Source organism: Triticum aestivum, chromosome 2D, assembly GCF_018294505.1.
Source record: "Triticum aestivum cultivar Chinese Spring chromosome 2D, IWGSC CS RefSeq v2.1, whole genome shotgun sequence".
NCBI lineage: Eukaryota > Viridiplantae > Streptophyta > Magnoliopsida > Poales > Poaceae > Triticum > Triticum aestivum.
The window spans coordinates 412698163-412710200 of NC_057799.1; positions in this window are offsets into that span (position 1 = coordinate 412698163).

Genomic DNA, 12038 nt, shown 5'->3' on the forward strand with positions numbered 1-12038 from the left:
TCTCGTTCGACGACGAGCACCGCGCTCACCACCTGGTGAGTTGCAGATATGTAGTGCAACATAGGTTCGCCGACGTTTGGTGCGGCAAGGATTGGGTTGCTTGCTAACAAAGTTTTTATTTCTTCCAATACGGTTGTTGCCGCGTCCGTCCACTCAAAGTGGTTGATACGTCGGAGCAGGCGATAAAGTGGCAGTGCCTTTTCTCCCAATCTGGAGATAAAGTGGCTCAAAGCTGCCACGCACCCAACTAGTTTTTGGACCTGCTTTAGGTCTGTTGGCGTTGCCAATTGTGACAGGCTCAAATTTTGGCTAGGTTTGCTTCTATTCCTATATTGGAAACAATGAACCCGAGCAGCTTTCCGGCCGGAACGCCGAAAACGCATTTTTCCGGATTGAGCTGTATGTCATATGTTCGGAGGTTGTCGAATGTAAGGCGTAAGTCGTCCACCAATGATTCGACATGTTTAGTTTCGATGACTACATCATCTACGTATGCCTCCACCGTCTTGCCAATTTGCTTTTCCAGGCATGTTTGAATCATGTGTTGGTAAGTGGCGCTGGCATTTTTGAGTCCGAAAGGCATAGTGTTGAAGCAGAAAGGCCCATACGGAGTAATGAATGCTGTTGCGGCCTGATCGGATTCCTTCATCTTAATTTGATGGTATCCAAACACAGTGAATCGTGTCCTGCATTCGCGTCAATGATTTGGTCGATGCGGGGCAGCGGGAAGGGGTCCTTAGGGCAGGCCTTGTTGAGGTCTTTGAAATCGACACAAAGGCGCTAGGATTTGTGATTCTTTGGCACCATGACCAGGTTTGCTAGCCAGTCTGGGTGTTTGATCTATGTGATGAACCCGGCTTCAAGTAGTTTGGCTAGCTCCTCCCCCATAGCTTGTCACTTGGGTTCGGAAAATCGCCGCAGCGTTTGCTTGACTGGTTTGAAACTCTTTATTATGTTTAGGCTATGTTCAGCCAATCTGCATGGGATTCCTGGCATATCTGAAGGATGCCAGGCAAAGATGTCCCAATTATCACGCAAGAATGCTCTTAGAGCGGCGTCGATAGTTGGATCCAGCTGTGCTCCAATAGCTGTTGTTTTGTTGGGATCCGTTGGGTGTACTTGAAATTTGACTATTTCGTCTGCTGGCTTGAAGGAAGTGGATTTGGGCCTCTTGTCGAGGATTACATCGTCCTTGTCCACTGTGGAGCACAGACTGGTTAGCTCCTCAGCCGCGAGGGCCTCGGATAGCGCCTCGAGGGCCAGGGATGCAGTTTTGTTTTCGGCGCGGAGTGCTATATCCGGATCACTAGTGATAGTGATAACTTTGTTGGGCCCTGGCATTTTGAGTTTCATGTACCCGTAATGGGGTATGGCTTGAAAGCGTGTGAATGCGTCTCGCCCCAACAGGCGTGATATCGGTTGTTGAAAGGTGCCACGTGGAAGAGCAACTCTTCGGACCTGTAGTTCTCCGATGTGCTGAATACAACATCAAGTTTAATTTTCCCCGAGCTTCGTGCTTCTCAACTGGGGATAATGCCTCGGAAGGTGGTGCCGCTTTGCTCAATGCGACTTTTGTCCATTTGAATTTTTTGGAGCGTATCTTCATAGATGAGGTTTAGTCCGCCGCCGCCGTCCATGAGCACTTTAGTGAGCCGAAAGCCATCCATAATTGGGTTTAATACCAAGGAGGCTGGTGCTCAGACTATTCTGGCCCTTGGCTCGTCATCGTCGGTGAAAGTTATGCCATATCGTTCCAAGGATTTATTGCGGCTACCTGGTTGACTTCGGCGAGGTCGCGTAATGCCCTTTTGCGCCAATTGTTGGAAGAAAAGGTCTCAAAGACCATAAAAACATTGAGATCGGCGTCCTCCGAAGAGTGCCTCTCTGGAGTGATGTTGGTGAGGATGGCCTCGCCGCTCTTAGCCACCTACCGGAGTACCCAACATGCCCGAAGGCTATGTGTTGGTTCGGTATTCGGCGTCATATGTATCTGACAGGGTTTGTCGAGCAGGTCGTCAAGGATAGTTCTGTGTGCCGTGAAGGGCTTGATTTTTTGTCCATGAGATGATGACCGGGTGCCCCGTAAGGGTGCATCCTTTTTGTTCGTCCGGTGGGCTGCTTAAAGGCAGGAGGTTCCCACCGGGCTGTCTGGGCTTTCCAGGCGCTTTCCATTGACTTCTGTACGATGTGTGCCAAATCTGCAAAGTGCAGTATGTGGCGGTGGTTGAGGGCGTTGAGGATTCCCTCGTCCGTACAGTTGTGACAAAATACTAAAACCGCGTCGTCGTCGTAGCAGTCTTTAATATTGTTCTTAACAAGGAGGAATCTGGCCCAGAAGTGATGGACCGTTTCCTCAGGTTGCTGCTGCACATACATTAGGTCGCATACGTCTGGAGGACCTGAATTTCTTGGGGAATATTGCTTGTGGTGGGTGGGCGGGCTAAAATACGAACCCTGACCCACTATTGTATCCGGAGTTTGAAGAATTTCCGAGGTCACCGGCCCGGGATCCGGAGTGTCTTGGCGGCTTTTGGGCTCAACGCCCGGTTCTATGTTCGGAGGACATGAGGTCTCTTCCTGAAGATGGGTATCTGGCTCGCAGGGCTCGGAAATCCGAACATAGCTTGTTTTTAACTTAGGGGGAGAAGTATTCTCGTCCTCTTCCTCCACGACCGCTACTAGATGGGTGATCGGTGGGGACTTAATTTCCCTCTGATCGGGTTTAAGCCCAATCTGATCGTAGTCTGTTGCAACCCCCAGGGCGGCGATGTGATCTAGTAGTTCGTTTAAGGATGAGACATCTGTTGGATCCATCTTTTCGGGGTGTTCAAGGCCGATGCGAAGACGATGTTTAGCGGTTTCGAGGGCTGCCTTTGGCTTAACGGCCAAGCGGGCACCCATGGTAAAACTGCCGAGCTGGAGGACCTGTCCTGGAGCTAGGGCCCTTCCAGAGGTAATGTTGTCGTTGATGACAAGGCGAGCCATCGATCCTGCCGTCGATGACACAGTGGAACTCTCATTGAAAGCACCAATGTCGGTGTCAAAACCGGCCGATCTCGGGTAGGGGGTCCCAAACTGTACATCTGAGGATCGAAGGTAACAGGAGACAAAGGGGACACGATGTTTACCCAGGTTTGGGCCCTCTAATGGAGGTAATATCCTACTTCCTGCATGATTGACTTTTATGAGTATAGGGGTTACAAGAGTCGATCTACCTCGGGATCGTAATGGCTAAACCCCTAGCTGCCTAGCCTATGTGAATTCTGATTGCCTCTACGGACTAAACCCTCCGGCTTATATAGACACCGGAGGGGCCTAAGGTTGTACAGAGTCGGTTTACAAAGGAAGGAAACTACATATCTGGACGCCAAGCTTGCTACCCACGCAAAGGAGAGTCCTGTCCAGACACGGGGGAGAGCCTTCTTTCTTGTATCTTGATGGCCCATTAGTCCGGCCCATATCACACAGCCCGGTCACCCGAGGACCCCATAATCTAGGACTCCCTCAATCTCCATCCTCACCAGCTTGACACCTTGATCTCCATCGTAGCGTCGTTGTCGTCTCGCCAACTATTGCTTCTACGACTATCGCTACCGCTTAGTGATAAAGTAAAGCAATTACATGGCGATTGCATTTCATACAATAAAGCGACAACCATAAGGCTCCTACCAGTTGCCGATAACTTTTACAAAACATGATCATCTCATACAACAATTTATATCTCATCACGTCTTGACCATATCACATCACAACACACCCTGCAAAAAAAAGTTAGACGTCCTCTACTTTGTTGTTGCAAGTTTTACGTGGCTGCTACGGGCTTCTAGCAAGAACCGTTCTTACCTACGCATCAAAACCACAACGATTTTTCGTCAAGTGTGCTGTTTTAACCTTCAACAAGGACCGGCCGTAGTCAAACTCGATTCAACTAAAGTTGGAGAAACAGACACCCGCCAGCCACCTGTGTTCGAAGCACGTCGGTAGAACCAGTCTCATGAACGCGGTCATGTAATGTCGGTCCAGGCCGCTTCATCCAACAATACCGCTCAATCAAAGTAAGACATTGGTGGTAAGCAATATGACTATTATCGCCCACAACTCTTTGTGTTCTACTCGTGCATATCATCTACGCATAGACCTGGCTCGGATGCCACTGTTGGGGAACATAGTAATTCAAAAAAATTCCTACGATCATGCAAGATCTATCTAGGAGATGCATAGCAATGAGATGGGAGAGTGTGTCCATGTACCCTCGTAGACCGAAAGCGTAAGCGTTATGTCAACGCGGTTGATGTAGTCGAACGTCTTCATGATCCAACCGATCCAAGTACCGAACGTACGGCACCTCGATCCGTGTTCAGCACACGTTCAGCTTGATGACGTCCCTCAAGATCTTGATTTAGTAGAGGGTCAAGGGAGAGTTCCGTCAACACGATGGCGTGGTGATGGTGTTGGTGATGTGATCAGCGCAGGGCTTCGCCTAAGCACTACGACGCTACAACCGGAGGAGTAAACTGTGGAGGGGGCCAACACATATGGCCAAGAAACAACTGTTGTGTCTTTGGGGTGCCCCCTGCCCACGTATATAAAGGAGGGGGGAGGAGGAGGCCGGCCCAAGGGGGGCGCGCCAAGAGGGGGGGGAGTCCTACTAGGACGATTCGGCCCCCCTAAAGGGGAAAGGAGGGAGAGGCAGAAGGAAAGAGGGGGTCACGCCCCCTCCCCTTGTCCAATTCGGATTAGACAAGGGGGGGCGCGCGCCTCCTCCCGTGGCCTGCCTCCTCTCCTCCACTATGGCCCAATAGGCCCATTAACTTTCCCGGGGGGTTCCGGTAACCTCCCGGTACTCCGAAAAATCCCCGATCTTCTTCGGAACCATTCCGGTGTCCGTATATAACCTTCCAATATATGAATCTTTACCTCTTGACCATTTTGAGACTCCTCGTCATGTTCGTGATCTCATCCGAGACTCCGAACAAACTTCGGTCACCAAAACACATAACTCATAATACAAATCGTCATCGATTGTAAGGGCATTTTTATCCCTTAGTTGGTTTTGGTGATTGATGACAATGCTTTTGTGGACTAATCATGTGCATCGAATATTTCAGATATATTGACTAGGCACAAGATGATTGGGTTCCCCTCGAAGGCTATAGAAGACGACATTTCTCTTAGGTTCTTTTCGGTGGTATTGAGTCGTAGGGAAGCCGTAGTATTAAGAGGGGGTCCGCGTTGGAAAGGTTGGGTGGATTCATCATGTACACATCTTCCTTTGCACCTCCTTTCCTCTAGCCTTTGGAGCATCCTATGTTTTCCTTGTCTATGCAAATATTGCTCTTGTTTGCCAAACTAGGGGGTGTGGTAGTACTGCTCGTTAGAGCGGTAGTACCGCAGGACCTTGCGGTAGTACCGCCTGCTGGTGCGGTAGTACTGCAAGGACCCACGGTAGTACCGCTTCTAGTAAGCGGTAGTACCATGGTCCCTGCTTAGTTCCGCAGGTACGCGGCAGTAAGGGGCGGATGTAATTTTTTACATCCGCGCCTCGCGCGGTAGTACCGCAGCTGGCTTACGGTACTACCGCGTCGGGTTTTTGCATCGACTCCAACTCTACGGAAGTATCCACGGATGTAATTTTTTATATCCGTGCCTTCCCATCCCTGGACAGCCCCTGCCTTGCGGTAGTACCGCAAGGGGGAGCGGTAGTACTGCGCCAGCAGTACTACCGCCCTCTGCCTTAGTGCATGTGTGGCTGTTCTGGTCTCTGCTGCGTGGGCGGTAGTACCGCGGGGCTCTGTGGTAGTACCGCGTGCCCCTGCGGTAGTACCGCGCCTCAGGTGCGGTAGTACCGCGTGCCCCTGCGGTAGTACCGTGCCTCAGGTGCGGTAGTACCGCACTGCGCAGGCTGAGTTGGTGGATAACGGTTGGATTTGTTCTTCCACTATATAAGGGGTGCCTCTTTCACCTCTAAGCTCCATTGTTGCTCCAAGCTCCATTTTCGCCCGATCTCCTTCCCTAGCCAACCAAACTTGTTGATTTTCTAGGGATTGATTGAGAAGGCCCCGATCTACACTTCCACCAAGAGAAATTTGAATCCCCCCACTAATCCCTTGTGGATCTTGTTACTCTTGGGTGTTTGAGCACCCTAGACGGTTGAGGTCACCGCGGAGCCATAGTCCATTGTGGTGAAGCTTCGTGGTATCGTTGGGAGCCTCCAATTAAGTTGTGGAGATTGCCCCAACCTTGTTTGTAAAGGTTCGGTCGCCGCCTCCAAGGGCACCAATAGTGGATTCACGGCATCTCGCATTGTGTGAGGGTGTGAGGAGAAAACGGTGGCCCTAGTGGCTTCTTGGGGAGCATTGTGCCTCCACACCGCTCCAACGGAGACGTACTTCCTCTCAAAGGGAAGGAACTTCGATAACACATCCTCGTCTTCACCGGCTCCACACTTGGTTATCTCGTGCCTTTACTTGTGCAAGCTTATTTGTGCTTTATCTCTTGCTTGCGTGTATGCTTATTATTGTTGCATCATATAGGTTGCTCACCTAGTTGCATATCTAGACAACCTACTTTGATGCAAAGTTTAAATTGGTAAAGAAAAGCTAAAAATTGTTAGTTGCCTATTCACCCCCCTCTAGTCAACTATATCGATCCTTTCAATTGGTATCAGAGCCTCGTCTCTTTATTAAGGACTTCACCGTCCGAAGAGTATGGTTGACGTCGTAGACGGTGTGGAGGAGCACTCTGGTGTGAATCCGGTCTCGTCTACGAGAGATGGGGGAACCGCAGTCTCTCGTGAGGAATTGAATGTGGCGTTGGACACATTGAAAACCTCCATGACGACCGAGGTCGAAAGCATGTTTAATAAATTCTTAGAAGGGCTTAAACTTTCCACCGCACCGTTGAAAGTGGGTGATCCCGCTATGTCGGAGTAAATGGCCACGGGTAGCCTAACCGACTGCCCCTGGTTCTTCTGAAAAAATTATCAGGCCTTCGGGCCTCCAAGCACTCCAAGCATTGGGCCGCCTTCCCTGGCCGGCTACCTCTGAAGCCGACTCCCGGAAGGCGACCCAGCCTCAGCAACCCCTCCCCGGGACGACTACGGGGTAGCCGACTCCAAGAAGCCGGCCAAGAAGAACGCCGACTCCAAGAAGCCGGCCGAGACCACAACCACCAAAGCTACACCCACATAACGGTGACAAGACGGGGTGTGGCCACAATGCGGCCCACTACCCCCGAGGCCCGAGGTAGGCATGGCCACAGGAGGCCGTACGGGATGACCGTCTCCTGTTCGGCTCGGCACTGTAGCCATGCCAACCTCAACGTCATCCACGACCGACTCCTGTACGGCCCGCTATAGTCACGGTGCGGTACTTCCGCCCGGGGCGGTAGTACCGCGATGACGTGCGGTACTACCGTGCGGTCGAGGGCGTGTGGGGGTTAAACACGGGTAGGGGGAGTTCTAACTCCCCCATACCCATTCGTCTCTCTCCCCACTCCGTCTCTCTCTCTCTCTCAAGAACGGCGCCGGAGGTCCTCGCCGGATCTCCTTCTCCGGCCGCTCTCCTCGGATTCCGACCGGTGGGATCGTTCCCCACCACTCCCTCTTACCATGGAACAAGGTTTCTCCCCAATCCCTCCCTTTTTCTTGTTCGTCTTGTTGTTTTTAGGTTTTGGGGAGATGCAAGTTGTTCTTGAGATTTTAGGCCAAATCTATGCAAGAGTAGGATGTAGGAGAGCAGTTTTGTGTAGTGATGGTACTTGCTATAGTTGTCCCGTGATGGATTTGATTGACCGTAGTACCCCGTGTTGACACGGTTGTGCTCAGATCTCCATGGCTGTTTCAGATCTGCACCGTGCGGTACTACCGCTCTCCAGGTGCGGTACTACCGCACGTCCGGTACTACCGCCCTGCTGGTGCGGTACTACCGCTCCTTGGAGCTGTACTACCGCACGTGGCGCAACACACGATATTACCATTGTCTCAAATCCCTCTTGTGGCACTTCTCATGTGCCATGTCTACTTGTTTCACCTGCTTTGCTGTGGTCTTTGCATTGATCCTTCTCGTGTTTCGTGCGCGTTTGTTTTGTGGTGTGTGTTTTAGGTGGTGGCTCAGGTGCTCAAGCTCACCGCTCCAATCCAAGTCGTGACACAGGGTCCAAGCGTATGCGCAACATAGAGGAAGCAGAGGGCTCCAATGCCCCCCAACACAGAACCAAGACCACTGCCACCAAAGAGAAGGAACCCGCCAAGGGTATGGATGAGATACCGCTTGCCGAGTTCATCTCTCGGAGGAAGATCAATCCGTATGGAAACCCTCGTGCTAACTTTCGAGGGAATGATCTATTCTGGACCAAGCAGCATAATCTCATTTATCTGGATGTCATCAAGGCCAAGCAAAATATCCATGTGGAGGTGAAGTGGATCAACATGCATCACATGCGCAAAGAGGCGCACCGGGAATACTTTGGTGAGGCTTTGGACCTAGTGGAGCAATTTGGCATTGAGCATATCATCTCATTCCACAAAGACTATGATCCTGAGATCCTTGCTCAGTTCTTTGCCTCAGTGCATTTTCATCCCAATGAGGAAAGGACCATGACTTGGATGACCAATGGTCGGCAGCTGACTGCTACTTGGAAGGAATTCATGACCTTGCTTGGGGTTCCGGATGTGGGGCTCGCCACACCCCAAGGTGTTCGCCCTCATGCCAATCCCGAGTCTGCCAACAAGAACAAGCTTATGCCCTACTATGTGGAGAAGAGGCTCTCCAATGGCAAGTCATCTTGGGTACTCAACTCCTTTCTTGACATCATGCACCGGATCTTCCGCAACACTCTCTTCCCACGCATTGGGGACAAGGACAAGGTGCATGCCTATCTTGTGGATATCATGCTCCTGTGTGAAGATGCTCGCAACTCTCAGACACCACCACTTGATGTCTCTCATATCATGTGGCATGAGCTTCGCTTTGCGGTCTACAACCGCAAGGTCCCCATCTATGGACCTTATCTGTTTCAGTTGATCTCGGCTACCTGGGAGCGGGTCTACCCTCAGGATGAGTTTGAGGCCCCTGGTTGGATCCGGCATGAGCCCATCAACCTCCGTATCAAGCATCAGTGGGCCAACGCTACCTCTCGTGCTGATACTGCGGCTGCCATGGATGTGGATGCAGTTGAGGATGAGGAGGAGGTAGCAGACGAGGACAGCTCAGAGGGTTACATCCCTCCCACCTCTGAGCCTTCTTGGGCTAAGCGACTGAAGAACAAGAAGAAGATGCTATTCTGTATGCAAGCAAAGGGGCAGTACCAGACCCATGTGGCTTCCAAGGAGACTCGCCGCCGCGACAAGCGGATTTTCAGGACCTTTGGCGAGAACATTTCTAGCGGGTCAGAGCTGAACATCACCCCAGAGGCAGAATGGTTGCACAAGCACGGTTATCGGTGGACCGAGTCTGAGGAGGAGTCCGTCCCAGCTGCAGAGTCTGACGAGGAGCGTGCAAGTGACTACTCCGCTTGAGCCACCACTATTGCTGTAGGTGTCCTCTCTGCCTTTTTGGCGTCTCGATGCCAAAGGGGGAAAGAGTGTAGGATTTGCGAGTTGTGTCGTGTTTGGGTCAGTTGAACTTCGTTTATTTCGTTTGCTTTGGTTTGTGCTCGTGAGACCTTCTATCATATGGTGTAAGACATATGCACTCTATCGTACCGTAGTGAGCTTATTCTATCTTGTGCTTATTACATTATGCTCCTGTCTATCTTGCTTAGCTTTAGCCTTATTGCAAGATTTGCCATGTCTATAAAATATAGGGGGAGTGTTGATCCTAGTATGTGTGCCGTACAGTCCAAAGCACTCACCGAGATAGCACACATCTAGGGGGAGCCCGTCTATATTTTAGAGACTTGGGGTTTGCCCTTGCTCTTTGCGTTATACCCTTGTGCAAATCCCGTGTTGTCATCAATCCACCAAAAAGGGGGAGATTGTAAGGGCATTTTTATCCCTTAGTTGGTTTTGGTGATTGATGACAATGCTTTTGCGGACTAATCATGTGCATCGAATATTTCAGATATATTGACTAGGCACAAGATGATTGGGTTCCCCTCGAAGGCTATAGAAGACGGCGTTTCTCTTCGGTTCTTTTCGGTGGTATTGAGTCGTAGGGAAGCCGTACTATTAAGAGGGGGTCCGCGTTGGAAAGGTTGGGTGGATTCATCACGTACACATCTTCCTTTGCACCTCCTTTCCTCTAGCCTTTGGAGCATCCTATGTTTTCCTTGTTTATGCAAATATTGCTCTTGTTTGCCGAACTAGGGGGTGCGGTAGTACTGCTCGTTAGAGCGGTAGTACCGCAAGGACCCACGGTAGTACCGCTTCTAGTAAGCGGTAGCACCGTGGTCCCTGCTTAGTTCCGCAGGTACGCGACAGTAAGGGGCGGATGTAATTTTTTACATCCGCACCTCGCGCGGTAGTACCGCGGCTGGCTTACGGTACTACCGCGTCGGGTTTTTGCATCGACTCCCACTCTGCGGAAGTAGCCACGGATGTAATTTTTTATATCCGTGCCTTCCCATCCCTGGACAGCCCCTGCCTTGTGGTAGTACCGCAAGGGGGAGCGGTAGTACCGCGCCAGCAGTACTACCGCCCTCTGCCTTAGTGCATGTGTGGCTGTTCTGGTCTCTGCTGCGTGGGCGGTAGTACCGCGGGGCTCTGCGGTAGTACCGCATGCCCCTGCGGTAGTACCGCGCCTCAGGTGCGGTAGTACCGCGTGCCCCTGCAATAGTACCGCGCCTCAGGTGCGGTAGTACCGCACTGCGCAGGCTGAGTTGGTGGATAACGGTTGGATTTGTTCTTCCACTATATAAGGGGTGTCTTCCTCCTCTAGTTGACTACCTCTTTCACCTCTAAGCTCCATTGTTTCTCCAAGCTCCATTTTCGCCCGATCTCCTTCCCTAGCCAACCAAACTTGTTTGATTCTCTAGGGATTGGTTGAGAAGGCCCCGATCTACACTTCCACCAAGAGAAATTTGAATCCCCCCACTAATCCGTTGTGGATCTTGTTACTCTTGGGTGTTTGAGCACCCTAGACGGTTGAGGTCACCGCGGAGCCATAGTCCATTGTGGTGAAGCTTCGTGGTATCGTTGGGAGCCTCCAATTAAGTTGTGGAGATTGCCCCAACCTTGTTTGTAAAGGTTCGGTCGCCGCCTCCAAGGGCACCAATAGTGGATTCACGGCATCTCGCATTGTGTGAGGGCGTGAGGAGAAAACGGTGGCCCTAGTGTCTTCTTGGGGTGCATTGTGCCTCCACACCGCTCCAACGGAGACGTACTTCCTCTCAAAGGGAAGGAACTTCGGTAACACATCCTCGTCTTCACCGGCTCCACTCTTGGTTATCTCGTGCCTTTACTTGTGCAAGCTTATTTGTGCATTATCTCTTGCTTGCGTGTATGCTTTTTGTTGTTGCATCATATAGGTTGCTCACCTAGTTGCATATCTAGACAACCTACTTTGATGCAAAGTTTAAATTGGTAAAGAAAAGCTAAAAATTGTTAGTTGCCTATTCACCCCCCTCTAGTCAACTATATCGATCCTTTCAATTGGTATCAGAGCCTCGTCTCTTTATTAAGGACTTCACCGTCCGAAGAGTATGGTTGACGTCGTAGACGGTGTGGAGGAGCACTCCGGTGTGAATCCGGTCTCGTCTACGAGAGATGGGGGAACCGCAGTCTCTCGTGAGGAATTGAATGTGGCGTTGGACACATTGAAAACCTCCATGACGACCGAGGTCGAAAGCATGTTTAATAAATTCTTAGAAGGGCTTAAACTTTCCACCGCACCGTTGAAAGTGGGTGATCCCGCTATGTCGGAGTAAATGGCCACGGGTAGCCTAACCGACTGCCCCTGGTTCTTCTGAAAAAATTATCAGGCCTTCGGGCCTCCAAGCACTCCAAGCATTGGGCCGCCTTCCCTGGCCGGCTACCTCTGAAGCCGACTCCCGGAAGGCGACCCAGCCTCAGCAACCCCTCCCCGGGACGACTACGGGGT